This window comes from Oncorhynchus nerka, linkage group LG27, assembly GCF_034236695.1.
Source record: "Oncorhynchus nerka isolate Pitt River linkage group LG27, Oner_Uvic_2.0, whole genome shotgun sequence".
Lineage (NCBI taxonomy): Eukaryota > Metazoa > Chordata > Actinopteri > Salmoniformes > Salmonidae > Oncorhynchus > Oncorhynchus nerka.
The window spans coordinates 68214684-68228004 of record NC_088422.1 but is presented as its reverse complement, the minus strand read 5'-3'; the positions used below and the strand labels follow the sequence as shown (position 1 = coordinate 68228004).

The 13321-nt window shown below is 47.9% G+C and overlaps 1 protein-coding gene across 5 annotated transcripts in view; it reads right to left on the bottom strand.

Moving 5' to 3' along the window:
- Positions 1-4349: 4349 nt before the first annotated feature.
- The window catches only part of LOC115112531 (CUGBP Elav-like family member 3-B), a 200008-nt gene continuing 191036 nt past the window's right edge, over positions 4350-13321 (bottom strand). For 4 of the 5 annotated variants that reach the window (XM_065011925.1, XM_065011927.1, XM_065011928.1 and 1 more), the window contains exon 13: positions 4350-4710. The gene's annotated coding sequence lies outside the window, so the exon portion shown is untranslated. The other variant, XM_065011926.1, reaches the window with a different exon arrangement.

The following is a 13321-nucleotide window of genomic DNA, read 5'->3' as shown; positions in this document are numbered from 1 at the left end:
GTAAAAATAAAGAAAGGTGTGTCCGAACTTTTGACTGTTACTGTATTTCCAAACAGACTCATAAAGTGAGTCGAACTAACAATGGCAATAACATATAATGTCAATCTAAATATTCTCATCTTAACATGAGTGGGTGGCTTTCAGTCCTGCGTAAGGCGAGTCACTCCTAAGTTAACATTCTTGACTAAAGGCCAGACAGGGCCAGAGCTGCGCTAAGATGGGCTGAGCTGGGCTGAGATGGGCTGAGATGGGCTGAGATGGGCTGATATGGGCTGAGATGGGCTGAGCTGGGCTGAGATGGGCTGAGATGGGTTGAGATGGGCTGAGCTGGCAGACTTCTGGAGTCAGTAAGAGAAGGAATAAAACCCACTTCTCATTTTCTTTGTTCCAGAGCCTGGCTTCACTACAGCTATTTCTGTTTTCACTGCATGTCACACTAATAACCTTCCTCCCCTGTGTGGAAGAGCAATAAGAGGACCCTCGTTCTAACAGCTCCCTGATTTAACATGGTCTAATCTAGCCTTCCCAAGCACGTTTCTGCAGCTCCCTGGTGCAACAGAAAGGCTATACGAGCGTAGCACGTTAGCCAAGCAGGGAATATAAGACTGGGCAGGGGGTTGGACCTAGGCTGAACCTAACCTTGCTCTAAGTTGACTGTAGGGGTGTGCAGCATATATCTGGTATAGGAGCCATCAGAGGGCTCGTGGGGAGGCTAATGGGACTAGTCTTGCAGGAGTTGCTTTTGAAGCGGCAGAGAGACAAGCATAGGAGATTTCATCGCTCACGGAACATTAGGTTTCCTATTGATTAATTCAGCATTACGTAAATAATGAGCACAAAATGGCTGCTGTGAAGAACATGCATTCATATTGACCTACTTCACATTAACTCTTGTTGCTTCCTAGTTCCTACATGTTCTGCTGACTTCATAACAACTAAAGGCTGAGTGTTTTTACTGTGTTTTTGAAGGCAAGCTGAGACAACACACGACCAAAGATGGCACTGTTTTTTCAACGGGCATCATTTTGATTCAAAATAACTACTGTGCTTCACCAATATTGTTCCTCCAGTTCTGAACAATATTCTGTGCTTTGCAGGTGTCCCGACTGTAATACTGCCGTGAAAAATTCAAATTTTTTAGAGCAAGTTGTTTTGTGGACAATGGCGGCTTCTGAGGCGATTGTTGAGACACAATTACGTGCTGAAAGCTGATGTACAATAACAGGGGCCACCCGGCAGGCAGCTGCAACGGAGGAACTGAGGGTTTTTCAACGGACTAGTTGGTTGTCTGCTACCCATTTCAACCTGCTATTGTTCAGTAGCTTTTATGCCTGGAGAAATATTTCAAACCTAGTCTATTTTGCCTTGTTTTCAACATAATCTATACCCGCGCCAATCAAATATCCAACATTAATACCCAGAGTAGCTATGATATGGAGGGTTTTATCCATCTTCCTGGATCCCATCTCCATCATAAATACGGCTGCGGTGATATCGGTGCCAGGTCAGCTGTCGGCATCCTTGCCAGGGAGCCGCTACAAACATAATTCTCTCTAATCTACCTTCTGTCATCACAGAGCATTCAAGGGACCATCCCCACTGTAATTTGGTCCAGGTGATTATGCAGATGACTTTTCACTTGGTTGGTGTTAATGTATAGAGCCTCACTACTACAACGTGATTAGAGGGAAAGGTGAAATAGCATGTCTAATATGGAGGAAGAGATAATTGAAGGCTACTGAAGCCAAACACTGAACTGCAAGTTGGTTTGAAACATTGTTCCAGGGAAACAGCTGAACAGCATAGCCTGGTAAAACCAGACTGAACCCACCATTTTTGAGTGCAGAGTTCAGTCTGGTTGAACCAGGCTATGAACAGCTAGGTTGGGGTTCTGGAAGGCATGATGGAACAGAACAGTGTCTATTCATAGCAGAGGAACACAAACACAAAGTCAGAAGCTGACATTCATTACAGTAGTGTGGTATGGTGAAAGCAAGGATACAAATCAAGACAAATCCAAGACCTTTTCGCTCACAGAAAAGAGTGGCATGGTATTGTCTTTAAGCAGCTGGGAGAAAGACAATGAAAGTCATTGTACTGTAGATGTGTCTTGTGTGATGCAGGCAGGCAGGGCTTTCAGTCAGTGACTTGGAATGCGTCCGCTCTGCTTTGGAGAGAAAGTCCCAGAGGTAAACAGAGACAGACTGGACAGAAGGCAGCAGGTACCTAATACATGCCACATGATTCCTTAGCATCCCTTCAATCCCATTCCCAAAGAGCTAGGCAGCACAGATACATGGTGTTTGGAAAGGTGGTGGTGTTGAGGGGGGGGTTGTGGCTTTTGATTGCATGGATTTGGTCCCCCGGGGGATCATTCCAAGGAGCATCACTTTGAAGGATAAGAAAAGACAAGGTTGGACATGTTGGTGTGGAGTAGGACTCAGAGATCAGGGTTTGGCTGTTGACTTCTCCCACTCTCCTCTCACCTTCTCTTCCCTGTCCAGCTCTGCCTCCCCCTCTGTATGCCTTCAGTCAGCTCTCAGGGAGTTGGGAGGGAGGGAGGGAGGGAGTGGGAGAGCTGGGGGAAAGCTGGTGTTCTACTGAGAGAACTTGAGGAAGTGTGGACAGTGAATGACTTGCAATCTTATCCTTCCTCGAGACTCAACGCAAACATATTGATCTGGTTTTCATATAGCGGGGCCAGCTGCATCCACCACAAAATAAAGGGCTCATAGACACTAACTAAAAGCCTGACAAGTTAAGAGTTCAGAGCTGTGATCTGTGATCTGCTAGGCATGGATTGGCAGGGAGGAGCTGAACGATGGCGGTTGTATGGCTGTAATTCAGACTGTGTTAGGTTAGGTTGAGTCGGATAGGTAGGTTTTTCCACAGGCTCATTATATAATATTTGGAAAAAAAGCAGGTCAGGGAGGGGACATGTTAACAGTGGCATGTACATTATATACGACACAGCTAAATGAGCTCTAAAAGCTTCCACTGTTTGGTCATCCATAAATCTTGTGTGTCTTTCAGAGCAAGTTCTGCTTGTGTCTGTTCTGCAGCCGTGGGGGTGAGGCGATGTTTCTCAATCTCACCAGAGCTTTAGAACGGCTTCAGCGGACATAAATATCTCTGGCCTCTCTCTCTCTCTCTCTCTCTCTCTCTCTCTCTTTTCTCTCTCTCTTGTTCTCCCTCTTGCCTATAAAGTGGTTCTTTTTAATGGGTCTATTTTTTTTTATTTTACTCAAACACCATGAGAGCCAATTCATTGTTATACTGTTGAGTCCACTCTTTTGGCAGTTTCAGTAGCTATCAACTCAATCATTTTCTTCTCTGCTTGCCTTAATTTTTGTCCATTAGTCCATCTCGTTTGCAGAAGCTTCTCTTTAAGCATTTCTTTAATACGTTTTATAATAGCACACTTCCTGTGTAATAAAAAAGCTCAAAAGAAAAGAACACACCATGTCCGATTTGCTTGGTTTTTACAGTGGATTGTCGCTTGAACACAAAGGCTTGTGGGAAATAAGCCTCTCATATGTGCACCCTGTCCAGCACAGACACTAGGAAGGTTCATCTGTCTTTTCTCTTCTTCTTCCCCCTCTTCTCAAAAACAGTTCCTTTATAGCTGTCAGATAGTGCTGTGAGTGAGTTGCACACCATGAAGAGGGACATATCCAGCGGCCTGACTGTAACATCCAAGAGAGAGACCCCAATGCCCCAAAGCCCACTGGGACGGGACAGACAAAATTAATAATTGTATCTTTTTCACCCCTCCCCTACTTTACAAGTTCAAGTATTTTTTCTTAAAAAAAAAAAACAACAGCAAAAAAGAGCAAATCTACTTTTCTAGTATTCTACATTTTCTAATCTACTAACTGGGGACAAAACAACATAATAATCAGCCCCTTTACTACGTTTCCTTGTCTTTTTTTCAATGTATACATTATTTCCTTTATCTTTTTATTCTTACTTAGGCCACTGGATATTGATTTAATTATTTATTTTGACTACTATTAAATTGTAATACTTGCAGCTACAAGGTAAGAGTTTTTTAAATATATATATATATATATATATATGTATATATTTATATTATTTTAAAAAGCGTTAAGTCCTTTGGTCCCTATTTCCTAAGGAATGATGCTTGTAAATTCTCCTGGATTCTCCATTTCTCTTCTTCTTTCCTCAGAGCTCGCCCTGTCACAGAGCACATCACCTGTGTAGGCACGAAAACCAAAATGGCAGCAGGCTGGTGTGTGTGTGTGTGTGTGTGTGTGTGTGTGTGTGTGTGTGTGTGTGTGTGTGTGTGTGTGTGTTGTGTGTGTGTGTGTTTGTGTGTGTGCGTGTGCGTGTGCGTGTGTGTGTGTGTGTGTGTGTGTGTGTGTGTGTATGTACCGGTGTCAGTTTGCATGCTTTGAGCATAATGTGTCTATAAAGGTTTTCCATCTTCTCTAAAAAACAGCAGCAAAAAGTTGGTCTCTGCAAAAAATCCTCGTCCACAGACGCCAAAGCAAAACATGGAAAAAAAGAGGCATTTGCTAAAAAAACAAACAAGAATCTCCGGGTTCTTTCTCCTCAGTCACCCAATCTTCTCCAGCTATTCTTCCAGCAGAATCAAGGGACCACCCTTCTTTCATGATATGTAGCAGAGCAAGAAGTCTTTGTACTTTATACTGCACTTGTGGAAATAAGGTGTTGTGGCCCTTCATCCTGTAAGAGAGAGAGAGAGAGAGCAGATTCAGTGAGGCGAGGGCACAGGGGTCTTGTTCAGGGTGCTGGCTCCTGCCTGGTTTAGCACACTGACAGGCACAGCTAACAGAATGGAAAACAGACAAAGGAAAAGAAGGAGGATGTCAATCAAATCTAGAAAGAAGTAAGCTGGAGGTGGAGGGGTTGTGTTTTACCATATGGAACAGATGTATGCTGTGACAGCACTAATCCAAAGGCGGTAGGTATTTAAAGCAACTTTACTCTCGCCTCAGAAAAAAGATTTGACTAAATGTTAGCCTGTCATCTATGTTAATTCCTCTGTTAATAATCATTTCTGTTCATTTGTGATAATAATTTTTAAAAAGCCCAAATGACAACCGAGGGAAAGGGGACGCTAAAGATGAAGGAATGCACTGAAGGTCAAATAGTAGCCCATTAATGACAATATTATCATGTTAAAAGGGATTATTACAAAACTCCAGGGGGAGGGAAAGTGCATGATCATCTTTTCATGTGACATTTTTTTGTGTGTGTAGTGAACAAATTTAAAACGAATGCTCAAAACTATTGGAAAATACACCCAGAGCTATAATGTCTTTATTGCCATAGCAGTAGATATGAAATAGATACTTTTTGTGGATTTATGTGCTTTTTGGCTCTGGTTAAATAAGCTGAAGTTAGGATGCAATCATACTTAATGTGTACTGGCCCTGAATCCTGGTACAAAAAGACAGCCAAATCACAGCTAATCACTCTCACAGAGCCCACATGAAAAATACTTGACTTTGTGGAGCGAACATATGCCGCACAAGTCTTTGTTCTGTTATTTTCTCCTGAGAAACGAGCTTGTTACCATTTTATAATAGATCAGCTACTTAACTGTGGGAGATGAGATGCTGGTAACGTATTTCATATCTGCGGAGGCAAGCAGGACCATTAGAGATAAGGCTTTGCACAAAGATACCTGATTATAGATGTTCCAGCTTTTATACAAAAACACCAGTAATTCAAAGTAGGCATCTACCATAGAAGTTATAGAAGAAGAGAAAACAGTCCATTTAAAACATAACAGCTTGTATTTCCAGAGGGGAGTTTTAAGTGGAAGCAACTGATGAAGACCAAACTACTGGAAAAACATATTTATATCTACATGGATAACTACCTACTTTCACACAAATGCGCACACCCTGAAGTGGCTCTCAATTAGAGATTGATGAGAGAGACACAGCCACAGGGGAGACAGGGGAACCCAGAGAGACACAGCCACAGGGGAGACAGGGGAACCCAGAGAGACCTGACCCACAGGGGAGACAGGGGAACCCAGAGAGACACAGCCACAGGGGAGACAGGGGAACCCAGAGAGACACAGCCACAGGGGAGACAGGGGAACCCAGAGAGACACAGCCACAGGGGAGACAGGTGAACCCAGAGAGACACAGCCACAGGGGAGACAGGGGAACCCAGAGAGACCTGACCCACAGGGGAGACAGGGGAACCCAGAGAGACACAGCCACAGGGGAGACAGGTGAACCCAGAGAGACACAGCCACAGGAGAGACATTTACATTACATTTAAATCATTTAGCAGACGCTCTTATCCAGAGCGACTTACAAATTGGTGCGTTCACCTTATGACATCCAGTGGAACAGCCACTTTACAATAGTGCATCTAAATCTTTTAAGGGGGGGTGAGAAGGATTACTTTATCCTATCCTAGGTATTCCTGAAAGAGGTGGGGTTTCAGGTGTCTCCGGAAGGTGGTGATTGACTCCGCTGTCCTGGCGTCGTGAGGGAGTTTGTTCCACCATTGGGGGGCCAGAGCAGCGAACAGTTTTGACTGGGCTGAGCGGGAACTGTACTTCCTCAGTGGTAGGGAGGCGAGCAGGCCAGAGGTGGATGAACGCAGTGCCCTTGTTTGGGTGTAGGGCCTGATCAGAGCCTGGAGGTACTGAGGTGCCGTTCCCCTCACAGCTCCGTAGGCAAGCACCATGGTCTTGTAGCGGATGCGAGCTTCAACTGGAAGCCAGTGGAGGGAGCGGAGGAGCGGGGTGACGTGAGAGAACTTGGGAAGGTTGAACACCAGACGGGCTGCGGCGTTCTGGATGAGTTGTAGGGGTTTAATGGCACAGGCAGGGAGCCCAGCCAACAGCGAGTTGCAGTAATCCAGACGGGAGATGACAAGTGCCTGGATTAGGACCTGCGCCGCTTCCTGTGTGAGGCAGGGTCGAACCCAGAGAGACAGGTGAACCCAGAGAGACACAGCCACAGGAGACAGGTGAACCCAGAGAGACACAGCCACAGGGGAGACAGGGGAACCCAGAGAGACCTGACCCACAGGGGAGACAGGGGAACCCAGAGAGACCTGAGTTACAGAGGAGACAGGGGAACCAAGAGAGACACAGCCACAGGGGAGACAGGGGAACCCAGAGAGACACAGCCACAGGGGAGACAGGTGAACCCAGAGAGACACAGCCACAGGGGAGACAGGTGAACCCGGAGAGACACAGCCACAGGGGAGACAGGGGAACCCAGAGAGACCTGAGTTACAGAGGAGACAGGGGAACCCAGAGAGACACAGCCACAGGGGAGACAGGGGAACCCAGAGAGACCTGACCCACAGGGGAGACAGGGGAACCCAGAGAGACACAGCCACAGGGGAGACAGGGGAACCCAGAGAGACACAGCCACAGGGGAGACAGGGGAACCCAGAGAGACACAGCCACAGGGGAGACAGGTGAACCCAGAGAGACACAGCCACAGGGGAGACAGGGGAACCCAGAGAGACCTGACCCACAGGGGAGACAGGGGAACCCAGAGAGACACAGCCACAGGGGAGACAGGTGAACCCAGAGAGACACAGCCACAGGAGAGACATTTACATTACATTTAAGTCATTTAGCAGACGCTCTTATCCAGAGCGACTTACAAATTGGTGCGTTCACCTTATGACATCCAGTGGAACAGCCACTTTACAATAGTGCATCTAAATCTTTTAAGGGGGGTGAGAAGGATTACTTTATCCTATCCTAGGTATTCCTGAAAGAGGTGGGGTTTCAGGTGTCTCCGGAAGGTGGTGATTGACTCCGCTGTCCTGGCGTCGTGAGGGAGTTTGTTCCACCATTGGGGGGCCAGAGCAGCGAACAGTTTTGACTGGGCTGAGCGGGAACTGTACTTCCTCAGTGGTAGGGAGGCGAGCAGGCCAGAGGTGGATGAACGCAGTGCCCTTGTTTGGGTGTAGGGCCTGAGCAGAGCCTGGAGGTACTGAGGTGCCGTTCCCCTCACAGCTCCGTAGGCAAGCACCATGGTCTTGTAGCGGATGCGAGCTTCAACTGGAAGCCAGTGGAGGGAGCGGAGGAGCGGGGTGACGTGAGAGAACTTGGGAAGGTTGAACACCAGACGGGCTGCGGCGTTCTGGATGAGTTGTAGGGGTTTAATGGCACAGGCAGGGAGCCCAGCCAACAGCGAGTTGCAGTAATCCAGACGGGAGATGACAAGTGCCTGGATTAGGACCTGCGCCGCTTCCTGTGTGAGGCAGGGTCGAACCCAGAGAGACAGGTGAACCCAGAGAGACACAGCCACAGGAGACAGGTGAACCCAGAGAGACACAGCCACAGGGGAGACAGGGGAACCCAGAGAGACCTGACCCACAGGGGAGACAGGGGAACCCAGAGAGACCTGAGTTACAGAGGAGACAGGGGAACCCAGAGAGACACAGCCACAGGGGAGACAGGGGAACCCAGAGAGACACAGCCACAGGGGAGACAGGTGAACCCAGAGAGACACAGCCACAGGGGAGACAGGTGAACCCGGAGAGACACAGCCACAGGGGAGACAGGGGAACCCAGAGAGACCTGAGTTACAGAGGAGACAGGGGAACCCAGAGAGACACAGCCACAGGGGAGACAAGGGAACCCAGAGAGACACAGCCACAGGGGAGACAGGTGAACCCAGAGAGACACAGCCACAGGGGAGACAGGGGAACCCAGAGAGACACAGCCACAGGGGAGACAGGGGAACCCAGAGAGACCTGAGTTACAGAGGAGACAGGGGAACCCAGAGAGACACAGCCACAGGGGAGACAAGGGAACCCAGAGAGACACAGCCACAGGGGAGACAGGGGAACCCAGAGAGACACAGCCACAGGGGAGACAGGTGAACCCAGAGAGACACAGCCACAGGGGAGACAAGGGAACCCAGAGAGACACAGCCACAGGGGAGACAGGGGAACCCAGAGAGACACAGCCACAGGAGAGACAGGTGAACCCAGAGAGACACAGCCACAGGGGAGACAGGGGAACCCAGAGAGACCTGACCCACAGGGGAGACAGGGGAAACCCAGAGAGACCTGAGTTACAGAGGAGACAGGGGAACCCAGAGAGACACAGCCACAGGGGAGACAGGGGAACCCAGAGAGACCTGAGTTACAGAGGAGACAGCTGAACCCAGAGAGACACAGCCACAGGGGAGACAGGGGAACCCAGAGAGACCTGAGTTACAGAGGAGACAGGTGAACCCAGAGAGACACAGCCACAGGGGAGACAGGGGAACCCAGAGAGACCTGAGTTACAGAGGAGACAGGTGAACCCAGAGAGACACAGCCACAGGGGAGACAGGGGAACCCAGAGAGACCTGAGTTACAGAGGAGACAGGGGAAACCCAGAGAGACACAGCCACAGGGGAGACAGGGGAACCCAGAGAGACACAGCCACAGGGGAGACAGTGGAACCCAGAGAGACCTGAGTTACAGAGGAGACAGGTGAACCCAGAGAGACACAGCCACCTGGGAGACAGGGGAACCCAGAGAGACACAGCCACATGGGAGACAGGTGAACCCAGAGAGACACAGCCACAGGAGAGACAGGTGAACCCAGAGAGACACAGCCACAGGGGAGACAGGGGAACCCAGAGAGACCTGAGTTACAGAGGAGACAGGGGAACCCAGAGAGACACAGCCACAGGGGAAACAGGGGAACCCAGAGAGACCTGATCCACAGGGGAGACAGGGGAACCCAGAGAGACCTGAGTTACAGAGGAGACAGGGGGAACCCAGAGAGACACAGCCACGGGAGAGACAGGTGAACCCAGAGAGACACAGCCACAGGGGAGACAGGTGAACCCAGAGAGACCTGAGTTACAGGGGAGACAGGGGAAACCAGAGAGATCTGAGTTACAGAGGAGACAGGGGGAACCCAGAGAGACACAGCCACAGGGGAGACAGGGGAACCCAGAGAGACACAGCCACAGGAGAGACAGGGGAACCCAGAGAGACCTGATCCACAGGGGAGACAGGGGAAACCCAGAGAGACCTGAGTTACAGGGGAGACAGGTGAACCCATAGAGACACAGCCACAGGGGAGACAGGGGAACCCAGAGAGACACAGCCACAGGGGAGACAGGGGAACCCAGAGAGACACAGCCACAGGAGAGACAGGTGAACCCAGAGAGACCTGATCCACAGGGGAGACAGGGGAACCCAGAGAGACACAGCCACAGGAGAGACAGGCGAACCCAGAGAGACCTGATCCACAGGGGAGACAGGGGGAACCCAGAGAGACCTGACCCACAAGGGAGACAGGCAAACCCAGAGAGACCTGACCCACAAGGGAGACAGGCGAACCCAGAGAGACCTGACCCACAAGGGAGACAGGCGAACCCAGAGAGACCTGACCCACAAGGGAGACAGGCGAACCCAGAGAGACCTGATCCACAGGGGAGACAGGGGGAACCCAGAGAGACCTGACCCACAAGGGAGACAGGCGAACCCAGAGAGACCTGATCCACAAGGGAGACAGGCGAACCCAGAGACACAGTGCCCGAGCTGGCTGGTTGTCCTGACCGACTGCACTTAGTTAAGTCAGAGATCTGTATATAATGACAAGATGCTCATGTCTCTGCCCTAACAACGGGAGTTGTTGTCCCAAAGGCAGGAAGGCAGGTGACAGGCTTCGGTCCAAAATAAGCCCATAGAAACGCATGGTGCTTATTTTGACAGATTTTGGAGAGAGTAAAAATATCGAGACAATAGTAACAATAGTAACTCATGCATGGAATGCTCCAGTAATGCACCAGTAATCTATTCAGTGGTAAAATAGTTACAAACACATTGAGTTAATTGTTGGTCATGATAATACTGAAAAGACCAGACTAAAACAACACAAGCAGAGGAGGCACCATTCATGGTATTAGTTTCTTTGATGTGTTTTGATGGTGTTTGTGTTTGTGTGTGAATGTGGGTGGAGTCAGGCTGGAGTGTGTGGGGCTACACCACTGCCTGCAGCTCTGCAATCGCCATGTAATTGGTTAGCCCCCTCATAAATATATACATGGGAAGTTATCCTCATGTTAGGCAAACAAAACAATCACACCAAGCACTCCAAGTGCAGATGAAATGCAGGGATGAGTGGAGGAGAGTCAAAATGTTCCTGTGCTTCTCTACAGTTTGTGGATGGATATATGGATGGAGGATATTTAATTGGCTGCACAAACACAGGGTCATCTTGTCTATCACTCAACTAAAGCTGGGGATTGCTAAAAAAAGAAGAAGGTTATTTTAGCAAAGAATCTGTCTTGTGACAACAAAAGTTGGCATCAGCTCTCTTGCGTTAAGAAACATTGGTACAAATGATAAATAATTGCATAAACACTGTTGGTATACACAGTGCCTTCAGAAAGTATTCATACCCCTTGACTTATTCCATATTTTGTTGTGTTACAGTCTGAATTCAACATTTATTGAATATATATTTTTTCTCACTTTGTCATTATGGGTGCATCTACACACAATAACCCATAATGACAAAGTGAAAACATATTTTTAGAAATATCTCATTTACAAACAGAAGGTATTCACAACCCTGAATCAATACACATTAGAATCACCTTTGGTAGTGATTACAGCTGAGTCTTTCTGGGTTAGTCTCTTTGAGCTTTGCACACCTGGATTGTGCAATATTTGCACATGATTATTTTGACAATTATTCAAGCTCTGTCAAGTTGGTACAGACTTCCTTCTTTTCACTCTGTCATTTACGGTGCATTCAGAAAGTATTCAGACCCCTTGACTTTTTCCACATTTTGTTATGTTACAGCCTTATTCTAAAATGGATTACATCGTTTTTTCCCTTTATCAATCTACACACAATACCCCATAATAACAAATCAAAACAGATTTGTATTTTTATTTTAGCAAATATAATTAAAGAAATAGCCAAATTAAATATCACATTTACATAAGTATTCAAATCCTTTACTCAGTTCTTTGTTGAAGCACCTTTGGCAACGATTACAGTCTTGAGTGTTCTTGGGTATGTATTTGGGGAGTTTCTCCCATTCTTCTCTGCAGGTTCTCTCAAGCTCTGTCAGCTTGGATGGGGAGCATTGCTGCACAGCTATTTTCAGGTCTCTCCAAAGAGGTTTGATCGGGTTCAAGTCCGGGCTCTGGTTGGGCCATTCAAGGACATTCAGAAACTTGTACTGAAGCCACTCCTCCGTTATCTTGGCTGTGTGCTTAGGGTCGTTGTCATGTTGGAAGGTGAACCTTCACCCCAGTCTAAGGTCCTGAGTGCTCGGGAGCAGGTTTTCATCAAGGATATCGCTGTACTTTGCTCCGGTCATCTTTCCCTCGATCCTGACTAGTCTCCCAGTCCCTGCCACTGAAAAACATCACCACAGCATGGTGTTGCCACCACCATGCTTCACTGTAGGGATGGTGCCAGGTTTCCTCCAGAAGTGACGCTTGGCATTCAGGCCAAAGAGTTCAATCTTGGTTTCATCAGACCAGAGAAACGTGTTTCTCATGGTCTGAGAGTCTTTAGATGCCTTTTGGCAAACTCCAAGCAGGCTGTTATGTATGTGCCTTTTACTGAGGAGTGGCTTCCGTCTGGCCACTCTACCATAAAGGCCTGATTGGTTGAGTGCTGCAGAGATGGTTGTCCTTCTGGAAGGTTCTCCCATCTCCTCAGAGAAACTCTGGAGCTCTGTCAGAGTGTCCATCTGCTTCTTGGTCACCTCCCTGATCAAGGCCCTTCTCTCCCGATTGCTGTTTGGCCAGGCAGCCAGCTCTAGGAAGAGTCTTGGGTGGTTCCAAACTTTTTCCATTTAAGAATGATGGAGGCCATTGTGTTCTTGGGGACCTTCAATGCTGCAGACATTTTTTGGTACACTTCCCAAGATCTGGCACAATCCTGTCTCGGAGCTCTACAGACAATTTCTTCAACCTCATGGCTTGGTTTGTTCTGACATGCACTGTCTACTGTGGGACCTTATATAGACAGGTGTGTCCTTTTCCAAATCATGTCCAATCAATTGAATTTACCACAGGTGGACTTCAATGAAGTTTTAGAAACATCTAAAGGATGATCAGTGGAAACAGGATGCAGCTGAGCTCAATTTCGAGTCTCATAGCAAAGGGTCTGAATACTTATGCAATAAGGTATTTCTGTTTTTATTTCTACAAAATTTGCAAAAGATTGTGAGAGCATCAGCTGTTCCGGATGACTGTGTGATCACGCTCTCCGCAGCCGACGTGAGTAAGACCTTTAAACAGGTCAACATTCACAAGGCCGCAGGGCCAGACGGACTACCAGGATATGAATTCTGAGCATGCGCTGACC